The sequence below is a fragment of the Antedon bifida genome, chromosome 10 (genome assembly GCF_963402885.1).
Source record: "Antedon bifida chromosome 10, ecAntBifi1.1, whole genome shotgun sequence".
NCBI lineage: Eukaryota > Metazoa > Echinodermata > Crinoidea > Comatulida > Antedonidae > Antedon > Antedon bifida.
Window position 1 is genome coordinate 15,453,194 of NC_136235.1, and position 13,200 is coordinate 15,466,393.

The 13,200-nt window shown below is 32.4% G+C and overlaps 1 protein-coding gene across 1 annotated transcript in view; it reads left to right on the forward strand.

The window, feature by feature from the left end:
* LOC144853904 (G-protein coupled receptor 54-like) overlaps positions 1-13,200 on the forward strand; it is a 40,384-nt gene that overhangs the window by 21,241 nt on the left and 5,943 nt on the right. The gene's annotated exons all lie outside the window — the stretch shown is intronic.

Here is a 13,200-nt window from a genome sequence, read left to right on the forward strand (position 1 = left end):
TCGAAAAACTTATTTTAGTTGAATTTTGTTTATTATGTGCCGATTGGTCAACACGGTCTGATGACTTTATCCCGTGTCGCACCGTTGAGATATCTACACACAAAAATGAAGAATAAGTACACAAATGAAACCTAAATTTTTTATGTAAAAACGAATAAGGCAGTTTGCAAAATCCTCTATAGGATTTTGATTCACATTAAAATATGATGCATATGCCTAAGAGTAAATATTTACAATCAAGACTGAAAGTACAAAATGTTTTTAGTAAGATAGATAGATTCCTATTAGTTTTTACATAGCAATGGTTGTTTGTTTTTAGTTCGTGCCATACGCCGCTTTATCACAATAATGCACTATCTGTCTACTGGGATACATTTAGTAGCCGACTGGGAGTGCATACTCTACTCAGTAGTGTAAGCAAATAGTGTGTGATTAACAACAATAAATATAAAGTTACAAATAACGAAGGAATAATTTTTCACTTTTAAAGGCATCATTATCATAAACGTGTATTTTGTGATAGCAGCGGGCTACAATTAAAAAAGACACACAACCAATACTCGTACAGTACGGCAATGTCTAGCTGCCAACGAAAAAACTCAGTTGTATTGGTTGCAATCGATAACTATAGCTAAGAATTCCAACACAGGATTTCTGAGTGGTTTTAGACATATAAAGTGTACGAGTGCAAATTAGGAAAATGTAATTTAAAAAAGGTTACCGTATTAAATTAACGAAAGGCACGATACAATAACAACGGACGTCGTTGATACACTCAGTAGGAGATTAACTGCGTTAGGTATATCCATTGAGAAATAATGGTCTATCACTAAGAATTATGACTACACACAACATTTAAAAATATTTTTAGATTTTGAAAATGATTAAAAAAAAGGAATTATCTATATTAAGAACGCTCTGCCTATAATCACCAAGGTATCAGCTGCTGGCAGTTTTATTGTTGCAGTTTCATCGATTTATAAATTGCTAGATATGTTTCCGCATATTAATTGGCCTACAGAAAAAAAAACATATTGTCGCCCTATTGGCCAATGCAGACAAGTAAAGAAGATATTTGTAAAGACATACAAAAATGTGAAATGAATTACTTACAATCAGGAAGGTAACACGCTAATGTGGAAGCAAACAAGGAATTACAATATTTGTGTTCTTATCATCACTCTTTTCTTATCTATCTATACTCTTTTCTTACTCCGTTCATATTAATCTACATACTCTTCTGTTCTATCTGCACTCTTTTGCTTATCTATCTGAACTCTTTTTTGTGCATTCCGTTCATATTAATCTACATACTCTTCCGTTCTATCTGTACTCTTTTCTTATCTTATCTACCTACACTCTTTTCTTACTCCGTTCATATTAATCTACATACTCTTCTGTTCTATTTGTACTCTTTTCTTATCTATCTACATATCTGTCTACACTCCTTTGTTCTATCTGCACTCTTTTCTTATCTTCCTGCACTCATTTCTTGTGTACTCCGTTCATATTAATCTACACTCTTTTCTTATGTATCGGCACTCTTTTGTTCTATCTGCACTCTTTTCTTGTCCGTTCATATTAATCTACACTCTTCTGTTCTATCTGCACTCTTTTCTTATCTATTTGCACTATTTTTTTCTATCTGCACTCTTTTCTTATCTATCTTCACTAATTTATTGTGCATTCCGTTCATATTAATCTACTCTTCTGTTCTATCTGCACTCTTTTTTTATCTGCAATATTTTCCAATTTCTGCACTCCTTTGCTATTTATCTTCATTATTTTCTAATTCATCTCTTTTCATTTTGATCTGCACTCTTTTCTTATATATCTGCACTCTTTTCTTATTTAACACTATTTACAAAATTTATCTGCAATATTTTCTTTTTTTATCTACTCTTTTATTGTATATCTGCACTTCTTTCTTCTCATTTGCCTTTACCTTTTTCTTTTATCAGCAATCTTTTATCATCACTCTTTTCTCCTTCATCCCTTTCTCAACTTTCTACACTTTATTCTTATTTATCTTATCTATATCCAATTATCACAACCAATTGTTTATTTTTAGTCGCGTGCGTGCAATGAGACTCTACAGCTCACTATGTCGGCCGGTTGGTCGGTCGGTCGGTCGGTAAACTCTTACTCAAATTTGAGCACGCGACTGCAACCATCTATATGGCCTTGTTTTTATCTACTCTCTTTTCCTATTCATATATATCTTTTCCTTATTAAGCTTTAAAAAACAACGTACTAATAAATATTATAATATGTAAAAAAAGATATTTAACACACGACCTTCATTGACCAATATTACATGTTTAATTACAACGTCGTACCGTACATGACATTTATGACTTACACATTGATATCGATTGATAATCGGGAGAGATTTGAAGATATCTAAACTTTCAGTGAACCTGATTTCTCTCTTAATAACGTCAAATAATAATATGTTTATTATTATTTTTTTAATTAATTAATTTTTTTATGATAATGTCAACTTGTCTGAAAAAATCGAATCCAATTTTCCATTATTATTACCATATTCAATTCTTAGACAATTCAATGACAAAGGTCACGCGACTTACAGTAGAGACATATTTTGATATCAGAACACAGTTAGTTCAACTGTTAATCTTGTCATGTAGTATGATCGGTTTTATTATTTAGGAATACAAAAAAACGAGGCAAATACATCAGTTTTATGAACACGATTAAATATATTAAAAAGGTGATTTAATTATGTGTATTCTATGTATCTAAACGTTTTAGAAACTGTATATTAGGCCTAATCATGGAGGATTTTAAAAAATATTTCCTCCAGTCGGAATACTTTTTTTAAATGTATTCTCTTATTTCTCGCAATTATATGTCGCAAAACTTGTTATAAGAAAACATTATATTATTTATAAAGTTATTATTTTGCTATACACAAAAATCACCCAAATAGTGTGAATACTATCACTAGATACGTTTTCAACGCATATAAATCCGTTTATGTTTCAAGAGACTCTCTTTATTTTGTTATTTGTATATAAGCGTAAAAATATAAAGTAAAAGGTTCAAGAAATGACACTTAAGTTAAAATAAAGAGCGGCTTATGGATATAATTGACATCTTCATTACATGTAACATACTTTCTGGAGACAGAACATGCATTACTGAAATTTCGAAAATGTCAATCAAGTTTAAATATTAATCTCAGTAGGTACAGAAATAACAATTTTTTTTTCAAAAAAATGTCGTCCCTTAGTAGGGAGGACGGACGACCAACCTACTGTAGAGCATAAAATAAATTCTACTGGTTCCGAATATAATAAACTGGAAAAATATTACTATTTGAGCGAAAAAATACAGACACAAATGGTATAAATACCTTAGTGGCGTTTCGTTGACATGCTGTCAACTTCCTCAAACAACAATAGGAGAACATAAAAAGGACGTCACTACACACAATCAAATGGTGAGAACAAGGGCTCACAAATATTACACAAATCGACTTTCACGGATCACGCAATATCAAATGACCATGTGCGAAATTGGAAAGTAAAGGTTGTTGACAAGGAATCACATACAGAAAAATGAAAGATTAAGGAAGCCATGCATACAGAAAAGGAAAAAAATTGAAGCAGGAGGTTGGGGGAAGGGGGATGGGAGAGGGGGAAAGCGGGAAAGCGGAAACGCTCGATCGTCAACAACAGGACGACTGGTGGCGCTACACAGCGTCTCCAAGACTGTACAGACCAATCCAAACAGTGGGTAGTTTGAGAAAATTGACAGCATGTAAACGAAACGTCACTAAAGTATTTATACCATTCGTGTCTATATATGTTTGGCTCAACAAAAAAGTAATAACTTTCCAGTTTATCAACCTAGGTCAGGTCAAACGATGTTCGTCGCCTGGACGCGATATTTCTTTCGTACATAAGTTGGGTACCCCTCATGAAACGTCACAAAATAAACATGAATATTCATTAGTCATACCCATAAGATGTGAAGTAAGAATTGATCTAACAACAATTCACAAATGCAAACGCTTTCTGTCTAGCCATCTGTGTAGTCGAGTAGATTAGACTATGAACTTAACATGTCGATGCATGGGTTCGAATCCCATGAGCAACTTTTTACTTTATAGTGAGAGAGATTATTTAAAGGGTTAGGTTTAGCTATATTTAGGAAGTAGTTCGGCTATCTTTCACATAAGGGGTCCCCAACTTATGTACGAAAAAAATAGCTGCCTGGACCTATAAACCATCGGCGTAGAGTTGTGGCTTGGTGGTTATGATGCTTGGCTACCAATCTAAGGGTCCTGGGTTCAAGTCCTGTCATATCTCAGGATTTTTTTCTTATGACAATTTGCAACTCCACTCCCAAAGACTATATAAGTCTTTGTTTATGTAGAGCATCTTGTGTATATGTTTGTCGTGTGAACAGGAGACCCACCTTTGAGAGAAGGACAGTGATTGAGTTCACTTGTGGTTATCCTTTGCAATTTGCTTAAAATTGAATTAAAAAAAATCTGTGTAGTGGTGGACACACGTCCCAATATCTCTGAATTAATAAGACGTAAGTTTGGTAGTCGATGTAAATCGAAGGCTCCCTAATATCGATAGAGCTAGATCAGTCATATTATTTTCTATTTCATTTTCTCAGACACACAATAAAACTAAATTGATAAAAATGAATAAAAAGTGTAATGAAACTATTTCCTGTAAGTAATCTAGATCTAGATGTGTCTGCATTAATTTTGCTTAGTGTTTTTGTCGAAGATGTATCTACAAGATTAATGTAATAACCATTGCCGACTATGCTAAGGATACCAATCCAATACAAGTATACGTTATTACTACTGCACAAATATTCAATGATAATCCACATTTGAATGTAGTTCAGTCTCTTACTTAGATTTTAGTAATCTAGATAAAGTTAAATTAAAATGAGATAAAAATCCAGCTTAAGAAGGATTGTAAAAACAAAGCAAACATCATTATAAAGTCTAAGATACGTGGTTTGTTAAATTATTCATGTATAAGCAGCTAAATACAAATAGGTTAATCTTTACGGTGTGATCTCTTAATCATGTTTAGAATTCACCAAAACACTTGCTGTAAAGTGAAATATTGTGTTGATACACACTCACTATACTTTTTAAAGTTAATTTGTAGAAGAGACGAGAAAACAGTAGGCAAATTCCGTAATACATCGTCACAGGTGAAACTATGAAGTCCGGATCATATACCCTAACCTAACCCTTAAAGGAAAACTTTACCGAGAACCATATTTTGATAAACGACATCGCCGCGCGCGCTCGCCGTACAGCCGTCGCCGTAATTTGAATATGTTGGTCAGTGGATAACCAGAAAAACACTACATTTCTAGAAATAACAGCCAGATATAATATTTTATAATAATTATTAAAAATTCGAATACATTAAAAAAAAACTTAGTCTGAAGTGATGAATGATAGATAATTATCACCTCCATAATTAATATAAGTTGGTAAATAGAAAAAAAGTAACATTACAGTGCTAAAGATTTGCTAAAATGTAATGAAACAATCATTAGTTTGTAACGCTTCTCTTCAACGCCGAAGAGTAATATTTCACTTCTTTACGTTTTGTAGACAGTATAGGCAAGTAGAGATAATCATGATATATCTGGAATATTAATGACACATTAATTATCAACGGTCAAAGATTACATTACATTACGCACATGCAATCTAGCTTATTTGCTGTCAAATCCTACCAGAGAATTAATTTTCTTCGAATTGAACTGTTTCAAATCACTTAAGTTTGACTTTACTTTGTGTTAATATTAGCTTTAAAGATTGATAATCTTACTGACTATTCATAGCTACGGATATTTGTAGCAAATTAAATATTTTTTTGTTTTCTAGCCTGTTTCAGTCTGAGCTGCATTGATCAACGTGCTTTTTCTCAAATGTTAAATGAAGTTATTGCCATTATTATACACCACCAAACTTGTTATCCAACAGTAGGCCTCTACAATATTCACTTATAGCATTGTTAAATCACCATTAGTATTACTATGTGCTGCCAGAAGGTATAAGAAATTGGTTTGATTCAAGAAATGGTCACATGATACCAGTCTCAAGATAATAACTAATGATAACTAATGGAACTGGTGCGTATTGCGCATGTTTTGAAATCGATACGAATTTCTTTTGGCTTAATAAGTGATAATTATTATATCATGATTTTTTTCTTCAAGCTAGCATTCTCAAGAGAATCTTTTCTCAAAATATTAAAATAGAAATTTCATTAACTCGTTAAAATGTTTAATAATAGAGAGGTTTCGCAATCTTACGAATACGATAACAAAAACGAATACGTCACGCACACGTATTCGTTTTCGTAAGCCAGTAAACATCTGTTTCGCATGGCAACGAAATATTCAGGGCGCCGTCCAAAATATGACTGCGGTAAATTGAGCGAAGCGCAGGTACGTGTTGCTTAGCTGCCTAGGCCTAGCGTAACATCAAAGCGAGTGGGGACTTTAAAAACTGCTATTTATCAAAATTGACCAGGCATTGTAGTAAATAACTTTAGTAAATTACTTTCAATAAATCTATAATTATATTATAATCATGAATCATTCCTGATTCAAATGCAAAATGTGCAAAATAGATCAAAAACTATACTCGTTTTGTAGTTACGAATATGACTGGTGATATTCGTCAAACACGAATACGCTTTACGGATATGAAATGGGGATCAGCTCAAAAGTTTCAGAATGTGTGACGTATCCGTTTTCGTTATCGTATTCGTAAGGTTGCGAAACCTCCCTAATGGGCGGGGAACAGATACATGTAATTAACGAGACGATGTAATCATACTTGTCACTAGCTCTCCTACTAATACTAATCTTGAATAATTATTTCTGATAGAGTGAATATAAAGTGTTCATTTATTGTTTATGATGAAGTATTAGTGAGAGACTAATCCATACTTATGTATCATCTGCATCATACAAACATACGTCTTCAACCCGATATACTGTCATCACAATTATACGAACTATTATTAAATTCAAATAAAAAAAAGAAAGAAAACCAATATAATAGGCATTTCTAACACGTAATTTAGTACTTTATTTTATAATCGAAAACGCCTACACCTGTTACTTTATAATACACACACATTTTAATCTCTACCCATGTGGCAGGAAAGAATGTTATTCCGTGGTAAAGGATACTAATAAATGTTCACATTTTTCTAATTTTAGTGTCTATGAAATGAAGAATGAATGAACACCTCAGTTCGACTCGCGATTGATTCCCCCTTTACATATTTTTTGCGCTGAACGGATACGAGTCCACTTAAATGCATATATTTTTTTCTCATCCCCTCTCATCCACGTGGTCTAAAGGAACGCTTCTAAAAATGAAGCAGAATACGAATTTGAAACGTTTAACTTTTTAAATGATGTCAACTGCCTACATAACGTTCTGTGCATTAGGGTGTCGTTTTAAGCAATGTCAAATCCTACTCAATATGGTGATTCCTTTAAACATGATAGTAATTAATCAAACCAATTTAATAGTGATAATCGGTAGCCTCGAGTATCTATATGTTAAACGATGATGATGCATCGACAATAGTGACAGGAGTGAGAATGCTGCAGATAATGAAGATCCACTATAGTTTCATATCAAGGTGACCTCTTTCATCAATGTGCACCTATTTTGTAGACGTCATTACCTGTTTGACAGGAAATTATGTTCTTTTGTTCTTATTTGAAAAGACGGAATAGAATATGTCTATCTAATTTCCTTTAACAAGAAATATTGTGGTTTGTTGTGTTTAGAGACCGATCCATCAACATCCCTCAGTTTATTGACTTGAGTCAGAATTCCTGTGTCTTACACGTGATTATTAAAAACACAAAAGCTATACGGTAATAGAGTTCATACATATCACATAAAATATCACAAACAAGACAGCGCTGCCCATAATTAACAAATAGAAAACAAAATACATAATATAAATATGATCACATTTAAAACATAAAGATATTTCTTCCTACTATATGCAGTGCTTGGATTTTATTTTCAAACTTTTCTTTTTTTTTATGCTTTTTTTTATTCCAACAGGACCATCGAAATTGCGGCAAGAATAATACACGAAGGTTCACTAATATCAACAACTGAACATGTTCAAATAAGAATAATGAGAAAAATAGATAATTAATCTAAAAAATGTAAAAAAGTAGCGAAACTTTATATTAACAATCAACGTAGCAACAACTACAATAATCTTCAGAAAATGCATACGCCATCGGAATTTGGAATTGAATTGAACTTCTGCATTCATTCAAATGGAGGCTTGGAATTAAACATTTTTCCTCCTAAACACTAAAACAAATCTTCAACTGATACTCTAATTGATCTTATTTAGTTTATATTTCAAAACGCATTACCGATAGTAACTTGTCATATTTAATTATACTTTTGTGAATAATTGGTTTTCTAACACGGATATTCTGATAAATATAATTTAGAATCTTCGTTTACTATCGTATTTTAATACTCAGTATTCAATAATCATACATAGCATGTCTACATCGGTAGTTTAGTAGTAAATTTAGTGTAAACCCCCTCAGGGTTTTAATTTCAGTATAAGCAGAATATGTAATTACCTGTACCGGTATTATATGCAAACTCTGACTTGTCGATATGAAGTATAGCGTTTGACGAGCAGCAAACGTTCAGAATGTAGTACGGTATCATGTCTAGCTACAGTAAACAGCTAGCAGTATTGAGTCTTCTAAAAGTAACCTTCATCCTATATTATTATTTATTATTATTTTCTGCAGTAGCATCTTGTTCAAAAGCATTATGACAAGACGTTTCTGCCAGTCCACTGTTGTAGGGGTCATGGAAGTTGGTTTGAATGTTGTCGACAGCAGGCACGATACTAACATGCTGTTGGCATGTGCGATACCGTACGGCATCGACTAAATGCTACACCTTTTTAGTATTCTGTACTGCCATAAATGTAGCTTATCTTAAATCATCTAATCTAAATAAATGTATCCGTGGGAGTTAAAAGTTGGTGAAGTCATTATGTATTAATGAAATAGGTAAAACAAAAAACTTCTTCGGTGGACGGGAAACAAATTTCTAAAGTAAATTTACATACATACTGTGATTTATGAATATCTGCTAAGATTTTATGTTCGTGTCTTTCCTGAATAATAATCAAAAGTTATCATTTCCAATGCCTTCAAAATCGGTCGTTGTCCTTACGACCGTGCAACGACCATTTTAAAAAGCACGTGTTGTAATTATCCGAATGAGGTTATGTTCTACAAAACGAGCACTCACTAAAAGAGAAATATGATTAACATTTTTTTGTCAATGATGTGTGCATAGCGGCAAAAAACGGTGTATCGTACCGTTATCTATACTTTTATACTGATACTATAATGCATAATAAACTATACACATCATTAAAACAAAATAGCATCATTACTTCAACATGGTTTACTGAGCGCTACAGTTTTCCCTAACATTGTCTACAATAAGTAATATTTTTTGACGATCCACAGGAAGAAACCTATTCGGCTATAGTATATTCGATAATAAAATGTGCTGAAAAAAGCATTTTGTAGATTCACGATGCAACATTATCCCATTATAAACCGCATGTAGAAACATTAATGTAAACCTAAGACCTTACAAAAACATAACGTAGCAATTATGTATACAGTATTTACGGTGAACTTATGGTTTGTGGATCTTTAAATCCTCTGTTGTTGGAAATAAAAACATGGCATTAACTCTGACGCGATGGGAAAATCACATTATACCCATTCAAGTCTGTAACGTACCTTGAATAAACATTGGCCTATGTATATATTTATGTATGTAGTGTAGGTCTACTTTATTTTAAACTCTATAACTCCATAATACGAATTTTAATTCAACATCCTTTTCTGTCACAAGTTTAAATCACGATCCAAAACGTGAGTGGAAAGAATGTTAAACTTACACGCCTAGAAAATGGCGGCGATTTTAAATATAACTGCAATTTACGGGTCCATCATCTCTAGATCGATATTTTCCACCGGGGGATTACATCTCCCTCTTTCATGGTTGTTCAAGTACATCTTCTACCTAGTTGATTAGCGCCCCTAAACGTTATTGAACAAGGTACGGGATTGTATTATAGTCTAGAGAATTTATTTTACAATAATTATTTGTGTCTCAAAGCAACACAATTTTGTATGCATTGTATGCAAATAACTAAATGAAACAATGTTTCTATTAATAACTTATTTTTTTTTTGCAATTTCCAAGTTATCCACGAATGAAAAGCAAAGTCATTCCATCTTCTCTGGTCACGTATTTCAAAATGTATCTATTTAACCAGTACTAGAATGCATGAGTTATAGTCTCCTTGTAATTATGACCTATAATAACATTCTTAATAATATATAGCTCAAACTGCGATTATTATGAAATTAGTTTACGTATTATATGTATTTTTTTTGTTTTTGCTTTAGGGCCCTAAATGCATTTACGTCTTTAAATAAACGACTTGCATAATATTAGCATTGGCTTGCATTCTGTATTGTTTGTCACAATGCGTCGACATCATACTCGTTTCCTCTGTTCGCGTAATACAATAGTAACCAAATGTACAAAACGGTACGCACGTTTGGTAATTTCTTTGATTAGCTTCTATTTCTATTACGTATCTAATTCATGCTCAAATATCCAGACATGTCTGATGCAATTACTCAGGTTGGACCATCATTCCTGTTATTTTCCAGCATGAGGTAGTTTACTCACGACCGTTAATTCTACATTGTAAGTACAGGCTAAACCGCAATTATAACTCCGATAGACCTCAATTTAACTCCGATAGAGAAAAAGAGGATGACAAACTCCTTCACCAACCACATAAGGAAAAAACTGACGGACAAGTAAATACATTACAGCGAATGATTTAAGGTATTTTCCTCAATGCGGTGTGGAGATCGTACTAGTAATCTTTATAAAAAATAAATACATTCTTAAATGTATTATTAGTCATGTGAATTATTTGAATTTTAATGCTAGTAAACATTTTTAACATCTTGCCTATGCGGTCTATTTATAGCGGTTTTATTCTAGTAAACATTCGAATTACAAATAAATGTCATTTAATTTGTTTGTTGGTCTATTCTCAAGGTCTGCTAGCTACTTAATGTAAACACTTTTAAACCATAATGACAACGTAGAAATCGACAACAATTGGCCTAAAAGCATGGTTGTGCAAACTATTTGTATATAACAAAAACATTTTTCGTGATACATTGTCACATGTGCGTCATACTATATCATACAATTATTCTTAAAGGCTACTGAATAGAGCAAATACAGCCTGACATGTCACAAATACAGCGGTGAAATTTAGTGTGGTACACATTGGTACATATGAGACGCTGTGTCAGGGAATTTGTCTATGACACGAACTAGATACAGCCCGTATTTAAGCCGTTGGCCACCATGTTTTATTAATATTAAGGATGAGATATAGGCCTACATTAAAACACAAATTGAACTATGATTTTCTCATTAACGTACATTGTGCCGAGTTCTTGTGATTTAAAAAAGAATTGACTATAGTAGTTTGTTTTCAAATTTGACGGTGTCTTTTTTATCTTCTTTTCTTTTTATTATTAAAACGACTACCTAGCGGGTAAGATCAACTACAAAGATAAGATCTAACAACAAATAAAACAAATATTGCAACAATATGCATGATTGTGCGAACAGAACAGGCCTATTTTTCGGTAATCAAAACATAAAGCAATGTATTGGCAATTTAAAGTTTCATCTATAAAGGATTAGGCTTAGACATGATTGAACCTTTATTTCTAAACGCAAAAAACAACAAATACCGAGTTTTTATAAACACAAATTGATATTTTTCAAAAAAGATTATCAACATTCAGTTTACTAATCAGTAACCAATAGCAACTCACAGAATTAGCAATTCATGTACAACCATGTCGTTATTTCTATTTGCAAGTAAGACGGATTATCCAATGTTCGGTTATTTTGTAATTCACTACTGTACAAATGTGATCGTGGAGAGTGCTAAGGATTTAACCTTTCAAATCCAATCTACGTAATAAGACACTTAGATAAGCTAAAGCGCCAGTCTACTTTAATTGTATGGTCTTTTGGCAGGATAATATTTAATTAATTAATAAGTACAGAATATATCGCATATTACAATATTATCGAGTTTATATCGAGCTTTTTCAATACTCAATCAAGGACATTCTTACTAAAGTATAATCATATATTAAACAACTATAGAGACACATGCGCAGCAATCAAAGGCAAATTCCATGTGAAAAACTATGCAACCAATCAAAACTCTAAACTAACATGGGTAAATTAGCGCCTATTTATTATGATTTTATACCTAATAGAATGGTGGTGGACGTCTGTTTCCCTCGATTGTATAAAAAAAAGAATTGAACATTAGTGCGCCACCAAGTGTATTAAAAGAGGTTGGTGGCGCATTTTTGTTTCAGGTGTTTTCCATAACATAAATCGTTTCGAGAGGTTAAATGTAATTAATATAATATTAGGCTACAATACCTAAGTGTACGTCTTAATGCAAGTTTCCGGTGTGTATAAAACTATTCGATAACACACATGTACACACATTTTTATCGTAGGCTATTTTACTTACACCCAAACAGCCGAGACAGCTTAATACTGGAAAATATCTGTTTTTTAAGTTGTGTTTTTCCAAATCAACAACAACCAAAAGAGAAAACAAATCTGTTACTCTAGAAATCTTATACATTTTGTTTAAATTAAAGTATTATAAACTAATTAATGCTATATCAATTATGTCATTGTATATTTTATGACATTATGAAGAATGGTCATCATCATAAGAAGGGCCCCTTGATTGTCAGCAGAATATGCTGTTTAGGGTTACCCTCTTTAGATAAGGTTTAATACAAAAATAAATAAATAAAAAAGGATCATTTTGATCAGTTCATTGTCCCTTTTTTAGCTTTTCGTTTCAATCAAAAACAACCATGAGCCGTATGCATGGAAAAATGCTGGTAATTGATTATTTAAGAAAGATCGTGTAGTGACTTTTAATGCTTTAAAGTATAAATCCATGATTGATAAGTTAGAAATTAGAAATGTGATGT